Below are 9,238 nucleotides of genomic sequence, written 5' to 3' on the forward strand. Positions count from 1 at the left end.
GGACCACCACATCCATTATTAGGCTCCGTGGGCGCCCCCCTGAGCTTCCCAGGGGCCTCCAGAAACATCCAGAACCTGCAAACACGTGTGTATAGGCTGGCAGCCGTGGTCTGTCCATGCATTAATGGGTTAAATTTAGTATTTATATGAAGCTATCTTGGAAACTATTGCTGAGTTAGATTTTCCAATTTTGCAAGGATTTGGGGTCCCTGCCTGGAGCGCTGTGCTTTGGAGGCTCCACTGTGACCCACCTCCAAGGGCATACGCACCCCTCCCCCCCAGGGCCTACACCCCATGCCCTTTCAACCTTGACCTGGGTATCTGGGATCCCCGAATTGCTTGCCACAAACCCTAAGCCTCTTTCCTGGGGCTGTGCAGACTTCTTTCTGGGTCCCCCCAAGATGGACTGGACTGCTGGGGTGCACACCCCTAGGGACAGCTGTTTAAAAGGGGTGGTGGAGGCCTGTGTGCCAGGCTCTTCCAGATGTGGGGTCACAGCCTCTCTCTCTACCCTGCTCCTGCCCCCCCAAGTGTGAGGAGTGGCCTGCAGTGATGCATAACTGTCAAAAAAGCACAGCCAAGAGGAAATTAAATTGTGTTGCTTTCAGCCAAAGAATTAAAAAGTGAATTAAAAAAAATCTTTCAAATATGTTTTATAGAAAGGAAGAATTAATTTAAGGTATCAATTCAGGCTACATTTTAAGACACTGGATCTGAGGTGTGCTGAGGATTTGCAAACTAAGAACACTGCCAGCTCCTCACGTTCCCATCGTGCCTTCCCCAGAATCACTCCTTTTTCCGCCAACCCACTGCACCCAGCAGCTAGAGCCACCCTTTGAAAACCCAGATCTTTCCACGTTACTTCCCGACTGCAGTATCCCACCACTCTGCCTTCAGGATGGCGCCCACCCTGGCTTGGCCTCCAAGGCTCTTGGCCGTCTGGCTCCCGCCGCCTTCTTTAGCCTCATCTCTCACTACCCAGCTCCAGCCCTGATCACTGACCCGCAGTCTCCTCGCTGGATTTCCACCAGACCCTCCCCTCCCCCTCCGGACTCCTCACCCCCCACCTGGCCGAATCATGCTTGGGCATCTTCTCCATCGCCTGGGTCAGGGGCCTTCCTTGGGCCCCCCTAGCCCCCATGCTTCCCTCTGCCCCATTGCTGCCCATCACCATGGCCCCGATTGACCCTTCTCCACCGACCTGTGAGTTTGGAGGGCACAGCTGTATCTGAATCACCCGCCTGCCCCAGGCCCCAGCTCAGAGCCTGCCCACAGTGGATCCCCAGTTGCACCCAGTTCTGAGTGAAACAAATGCTTTCATCTAACAGCCCAGTTGCTAAAAGACTGGTAAACTAGCCTTGAAAAGTGAGCTTGGATGGGCTTCCTTGGGGAGTGAATGACCCTGGCATGTAAGCTGGTGCTGGGTCATGGGTTGTTCACCCTCATGCCGGGGCACGCCGGGGCACGCCGGGTCAGCTGGACACACAGACATGGCCGTGCACAGACCGGCCTTTTTTCCTTGAACCCCGCATTTCTGCTGACTTGTCTCTCAAGTAGGCCGGGCCCTGGGCTGCTGTATCTGAATCACGACCCTGGTCTGTTTTCCATGCTTAAAGGCAGGTGCGCAGAAGTGGACTGAGGCTCTGGGCAATGCCTTCTTGTGGGGGCGCAAATCCATTCAGGCTCAGGGGCAGCAAGAGTTACCCCAGAGATGGACCTGCCCTGAGATACTGCAAAGCTGCTCTTACTGGGAAAGTGGCAAAGAAGATTAATCTAAATAGCAAACAGTCAGAATTATGGATTATTATTATGTTTCAAGGAAATGTGTGTTCATTAGATTTAAGTCCAGATACAGATAGCAACTGCCACTAGATCCACACAGGGCAACTTGCAGGCTTCCTTGGAGACTAAATTTAGGAAAACATAATGATTTAGGGTCCTGCTTGGAAGGTACACGTGGCAGGTTTTGCTTTCTGCACTGGCTGCCCTGAGGGCTGTCACCCCGCAAGCTCCTTTGACAACGTGGCCGGGACCGTCTCTCGTTGAGAAGTGAGGCTTACGGTCCCTTCGCCTGACACCAGGTGGGCCTGAGGCGGTGGCAGAAGCAACACCAGGTGACTGCAGAGGCCCCTCTCAGGTCATTGGTGCTCAGAACCCAGCCGCCATGTTAGGAGGCAGCCCAGTCCACGTGGAGAGGCCATGGGTGCAGATACTCCGGCTCTCACCGCCCACTGGGATCGACACCAGCTGAGCGAGCCGGGACCCTTCAAGTTGCCTCTCACCTTAGCCACTGAAGACACGAGAACCCCTGAGCCAGCCCTGCCTCGCCGAGCCCAGCCCAGCCCAGCCCCAGAACCAGGAGAGAGAATAATTCGGTGCTCCTTGTCAACTGCTCAGGGTTGTTTGAAGGGACTGTGTTTTGGAGCGATTCATTGGGCAGTAATAAATAACTAGAATTGTGTGTAAAATGTGCTGTGCAGTGTGAGCCAAGTGAGCAAACGCAGTTGTCTAAATATGACATGCTTTTAACACGCACACGTGATGTTGCATATGAGATGCACGGTTCCATCTGCCCTGCTTCGTTATCAGCAGGTGCTTCGAGACGGGTGGGTGCTGAGCGCTAGAGAAATTCAGGGCACTGCCAGAGCTGAGGCCCTGCAGATAATGCGGTGCTCGTTATTTAAGCAGATATTATTAGGCATGTTTACCTGTGAAGGGCATCCTGAGAAATAACAAATCTGCTGGTTTCTATTCTTCTCCCTTTGCAGACTGAGTTTTTATTATTTTGATTGCAGCACCAATCAGAAAAGGGCAGTGTCTAAATATTGTGCAGTGTCTAAATATTGAAATGCTTGGCTTCCAAAACCTGCTAACATGCACTGGCAATGGTGGCCCTGCAATGTGATTTTTATTTCCAGAGCTCCAAGTTACAAACAGACGTTCAGATGACGCAGGCGAAGGTCGGGGATGGCGGAGGATGATGCGACACTGCTCTGGGGACAGTTCCAGGCAGCAGTTTTGGTGCCTTCCGAGCACAGTACCTTACCCAGCCCCGTGAGTCCCTGGAGCAATCCTGCAAGATGCAATTATCATCCCCACATTGGAGAACAGGCAGGGGAGACTCGGAGAGTCTGGGTACCCCTCAGGGGTGGACACAGGTGTTGGGGGCCCCTCAAAATTATGAATACAACGTGAGGTCCGGGGCCTTGGAAGGGGGTAAGCGAGGGCCCCATGGGCTGAGCTCGTTAGTCATCCACCTTTGAGCTCCGCGGCGATAAAGCTGGAATTTGTGTCCTGTCGGATGGAAAGTCCGAGGTCCTTCTGGGACCCGGCCCCGTCTTCCCGCACAGTGAAGAGGCGCATCCAGACTGCTGACACCAAACAACGACTTGCAACTTGGTGGGGGGGTGGGCCTGCGGGGCCCACGGGGAGGTGTCCTCTGCTGGTGTGCCTGGCTGTGGGGTGGCTGGCCGCTGCCAGCACCCCACTCCACCTCGGGGGCCGTGCCCTGTCCATGAGAACCCTCTCCGTGGGTGGCTGCCATTCGGGGGGTTTCTGCTCCACCCCCAGCCCACCCCAAGGCTGCTCAGTCTTTTACTTTCACAGGAGGGCAAAGGGCATTGCTTCCAGCCTGTGGCTCCCTCCTTCCACTGCTCAGAAGCCGCTGAAGCGAGAAAGAGGAAGGCAGGGAAAACGCAAGGGCTCTGCCAATTGGCAGGTTGCCTCCTCTTGCTTCTGAAGGTAGAAACAGGCAGCCCCCCGCCGGACCCCGAGGGTGCTGGGAAGCCCTGTTGCTCCCACACTTTCCCTTCCACCCACTTGAAATGCCTCCCTCAGAGCAAGTCTTCCCACGCTCTGATTGCACTCCTCAGGCTCCTAAACCACCCCCGAGGGAGACTTGGGGCTCCCGGAACCCCCTTCTGCAAGGTGTGGGTCCAGGGACAGCGCCGTGGTCGTGCTTTGCTCACGCAGATCCTGAGCGAGGGGTTTGCAACCTTTGTTAGACCCTCTTGGGGGAGCTTGTGAAGATGCAGATTCCGGGTTCCCCCTGGAGCTCTCCTCCCGCAGGCCCGAGGTGCAGACACGCTGCCCCCTCCCCACCACCCGCGGTGCCCTCGCCAGAGTCTGAGAACTCCTGGTCTAAGCCCCGCTGAAAGCACCACGAGTCAGGCTTGGTTCTTTTGGAATCACGACAAAACCAAGGCCCCTGGGACGTCACTGCCAATACCCTTCAGGGCCATGGGGCCAGCGCTCGGCCGGCCAAGCACCCGCACCAAGCCGAGCCGGGTGGACACACGAACTTCCCTGACCCACCTAGAGGCACCCGCAGGTCACCGCCTACAGGAGAAAAGAGAGGGGACGCTGGGTGCCCAGAAGAAGGCGCAAGAGGCAAAGGAGAGGGGAGTTTGGCCTTAACCCGGGGCAGCCTCAGCCTCGGGCCTTTAGCAGTAAGTGAACCTGACCTTTGAACCCGAACCGCGCCTGGACCCCAAGTCCCACCCCCTGCAGAGCCCAGAGCTTTCCCGAGGGGACCCTCTGCCTGGGGACTCCGAGCATCAGCCCTTCGAGGGATTCAGGGGCACAGCAGGTGGTCAGGGAGCAGATCTTGGAGAAGCGAGGTGCACCTTCTCAGGGGAGATTCTTCACCTTCCTTTTCAATGCGACTCGATCGAGGGTTAATTGACAGACATTCGATGAACTGCACACGCTGCCAGTGTACAGCGCGACGTTTTGACATAGTGTGCACCCAGGAAACCATCGGTGCAGCCTAAGGAGTGGGCAGGGCCAGAACCCCAACATTTCCTCGTGTCCTTTTGTGATTCTCTCTGTGCTCCCCGTCCCCCACCCCAGGCTACCACTGACCCACTGCCTGTTACTATTCATTACACAGAATTTATATAAATGGAGTCACACGGCATGCACTCTTTTCATGTAATACATGCTTATAAATTCATGTAATATTTGCTTCACACAGCACCATTATTTTGAGGTTCTTCCGTGGTGTATCAGTCATTCAACCTTCAGTTCTGGGATGAACCCCACTTGTCACCATGCATTATCCTTTTTATATATTGTTGAGCTCTATTTGCTTTATAATTTCGTTTAGAATTTTTGTGTTTATATGCATGAGGAATATCACTTGGTAATTTTCTCCCTCCCTCCCTTCTGTCCTTCCTTTCTTCTTTCTTTCCTTCCTTCCTTCTTTCCTTCTTTCCTTCCTTCCTTTTTTGTAATGTCATTGTCTTATTTTAATATCAGGGTAATGCTGCCCTCATATAGGTTGGGAAAAATTTGTTCTCTTTCAATTTTCTGAAAGGTTTTTGTAGAATTGATACTATTTTTCCTTAAATGTTTGGTGGAATTCACCAGTGAAGCCCTATGGGCCTGGAGTTTCCTTTGTGGGAAGATTTTTTAACTAAAATTTCTTTACTAGATACACAGCTATTCAGATTTTTTATTTCCTCCTGAGAGAGTGTTGATAGTTTGTGTTTTTTAAGGAATTTGTCCATTTTATCTAAGTTGTCTAATTTACAGCCTAAAGTTATTCCTGATATTCCCTTATCTTCTTTTTTAATTTTTGCAAATCTATGGTAATGCTACCTTTCATTCTTGATTTTGGTACTTTCTCATCTTTTTTTTTTTTTTTTTCTTCCTGGCTGGAGGTTTGTCCATTTTATTGATCTTATCAAAGAGCTAGCTTTTGTTTTCATTGATTTTCCCTTGTTTTTCTGTTATCTATTTCATTGATCTCCACTTCGATCATCCTTATTTCCTTTCTTCTGGGTTGAAGCTGCTCTTTTTTCTAATTTTCAAGGTGGATGCTGAGGTCATCCATTTGCGATCATCCTTCTTTTCTAATGCAGGCATTTAATGTTATGAATTTCCCCCAAGTACTGTTATAATGGCACCCCACAAATTCTGATATGTTGTGTTTTAATTTTCCTTTAGTTCAAAATACTTCCTAATTTCCCTTTGGATTTCTTCTTTGACCTGGGGTTAAAGAAATTTCCAAGTAATTGGAGATTTTCTAGTTATCTTTCTGTTATTGATTGTAATTTAATTCCATCATAGCCAGAGAACAGAATTTGAATGACACAGACCCTTTTAAACTTACTGTTGCTTGTTTTATGGCCCAGAAAATGATATGTCCTGGTAAGTGTCCCATATACACTTGAAAAGAATGTGTATTTTCTTGTTGTTGGTTACACTATTTGATAAATGTCAATTAGGTCAAGTTGGTTGATAGTGTTACTCCTGTTTAGATTTATCTCTGCCAAGTTTCAGTCCACTTGTTGCATCAATTATCAAGAAAGGGTTTTTGTGATTGCCAACTAGAATTGTGGATTTGTCTATATCTCCTTGCAAGTCTAACAGTTTTAGCTTTTTGTTTGGAAGCTCTTTCATTGAGTGCATTAAGTGTTTAGAGTTATATTAACTTTTTATCCTTGTGAAATGGTCTTCTTTATCTCTGGAAATGCTCTTTTCTCTGAAATCTGTGATGGTTAAGTTCCTGTGTCAACTTGGCCAGGTGGTGGAGTCCAGTTATGTGGTCAAGCAGGCACTGGCCTGATTGTTGCTGTGAGGGTATTTCAGGATTTAAATCATTAGTCAATTGGTTTCATCTATGGCTGCTTATGTCTACAATCAATAGAGGAGATCACCTTCAGCAATGACAGATGTCTCATTCAATCAGCTGAAGGCCTTATAGGGAGAACTGGTGATTTCAAAACCAAAAAAGAATAATTTCTATTTCTGCTTTAATCAGTCAGCTTCTCCTGGGAAATTCATCGAAATCTTCACTGGCATTCTCAACTTGTGGCCTGCCCTATGGAATTCAGACTTGCTAATCCCCATGGTCGCTTGAGACAACTCCTAGAATAAATCTCATACTATGTACATATTTATTAGACATATATATGTACATATGTACACACACACCCACACACACACCACATATCCTGTTGGTTCTGTTTCTCTGAAGAACCCTGAGTAATAGATCTACTTTATCTGATGTTAAAATAGCCACTCCAGCTTCCTTTTGACTAACGTTAGCATAGTCTGTCCTTTCCTTTTGTTTTTCCTTTAATCTATTAATATCTTTATATTTAAGTTGCATTTCTTGTAGGTAGCAATAGTTGGGTCTTACTTTTTTATCCAATCGGGTAATCTCTGCTTTAAATTGAGGTGTTTAGACCATTTACACCTAATGTGATTATTGGCATAGCTAGGTTAAAGTCTGTTATCTTGCTGTTTTTTTCTATTTGCCCCATTTGTTCTTTGTTTCTTTTCCCTTCCTTTTCTGCCTCCTATTGTTTTAATTAATTTTTATGATTCCATTTTAACTCATTTGTTGACTTTTTTAGCTATAAAAAGAGCTGTTTTCTTGTTTAGTGGCTGCTTTAAGGTTTATAGTATACAGTTTACCTTCAGATGAAGTTATACAACTTCACAAATAGTTAAGAACCTTATAATAACACAACTCCAAGTCTCCTCTCTCGGCCTTCATGCTATTGTTGTTATGAAGTTTGTGAATACATATGTTAAATGCCCTATACTACATTATATTTTTTGCTTAAACAGTCAATTATATTTTTAAAAGATTTAAATAATAAGAAAAAAATTGTATCTATTAACCAACAAAGTTTCCATTTCCTACTGGTCTTCCTTTCTTTGTGTAGCACCATAGTTCTACTTGGTATATTTTTCATCTGCATGAAGGACTTCCTTTAATGTTGCTTGTAGTGCAAGTCTGCTGGTGATGCATTCTTTCAGCTTTCAAATGTCCAAAATTGTCTTTATTTTTGAAAAATATTTTTGCTGGTTATAGAATCTAGGTTGGCAGGTTTTTTTTTCTTGCAGTGCTTTAAAGATATTACTTTACTGCCTTCTTGCATGCATCATTTCTGGAGAGATATCTGCTGTCAACCTTATCTTTGTTTCTCTGTATGTAATGTGTCTTTTTTCCTCTGGCTGCTTTATGATTTTCTCTTTATCAGTACGTTTAGTTTCTATCATGTTCTTTGTGCTTTGGATTTGCTGAGATTCCTGGATCTGGGGGTTTATAGTTTTCATCAAACTTTGAAAAATGTTGGCCATATTTCTTCAAATGTTTTTTCTGAACCCTCCCCCTCTCCTTTGAGACTCTAATTACATGTGTACTAAGCCATTCAAAGTTGTTACACAGCTCACTGGTGTTCTTTTCATAAAAGAATACTTTTTCTCTGTGCATTTTATTTAGTATCTATTTTTATGTCTTCAAATCCACTAATCTTTTCTTCTTTGACATCTAAGTTGCCATTAATTTCAACCGTTGTTCTTTTCATTTCATACATTATAGTTTTCATCTCTAGAAAAAATTAACACATGTCAGTTCTGAGTTGTTTGTGGTTAACTGATTGATTGTTTATTTTCCTTCATATGTTGTCCTGTTTCTTTGCATGCCTGGAAATATTTGATTGGATGCGAGACATTGTTGATTTTATCTTGCTGGGTGCTGGATATTTTTGCATTCTTATAAAAGAGCTTTGTTCTGCAATACAGTTAAGTTACTTAGCGTTTGCTCCTTTCTGGGCTTGCTTTTATGATGCTTTAAGAGGCTGCATAGTAGCCTTTAGTGTAGAACTAATTGTTTCCCACTGCTGAGGCAAGGCGCTCCTGAGTCCTTCACCCTGTGCCCTGGAATTGTGAGTTTTTTACAGTCTGGCTGGTGGGAAACACACTGTTCCCAACCCTGCACGAGTGTCGGGTGCTGCTACCTCCAGCCCTTTCAGGTGGTTCCTTCCCCAGCCTTGGGTGGTTTCCCCACAGGCATGCTCTGATCAGTCCTGTGCTGAGTGCTTGAGGGGACCCTGTGCAGGCTCTGGGGTTCAGCTCTCTCCTCGCTGTCTCTGTCCTGACAGTTCTAGATGCCTCAGTCTTTCTAGACTCTTCAGTTCTGACTCCTTAACTCACGGAGTCTGCCATGTCCCACTGGGTATCCCTTTCTATGCCTTGTCCTGGAAACGCTCTCGAGGAAATAAACTGGGGTGATCATGGCGCTTAATTTGTTTCCCATATCTCAGGGATCATTTTGCTTTGTTGCCTGATATTCAATGTCTTGGGAACTCTTGTTTCATATATTTGGTCTGGTTTATTTTTGTCATTCCGGACAGGAGGGTAAATCCAGTCCCTATTACTCTATCTTGCTCAGAAGTGAAAGTTGTCATCTTTTAAAACTGAAAATACCCTTCCTTTAAAA

Source organism: Choloepus didactylus, chromosome 4, assembly GCF_015220235.1.
Source record: "Choloepus didactylus isolate mChoDid1 chromosome 4, mChoDid1.pri, whole genome shotgun sequence".
In the NCBI taxonomy this organism is placed as follows: domain Eukaryota; kingdom Metazoa; phylum Chordata; class Mammalia; order Pilosa; family Megalonychidae; genus Choloepus; species Choloepus didactylus.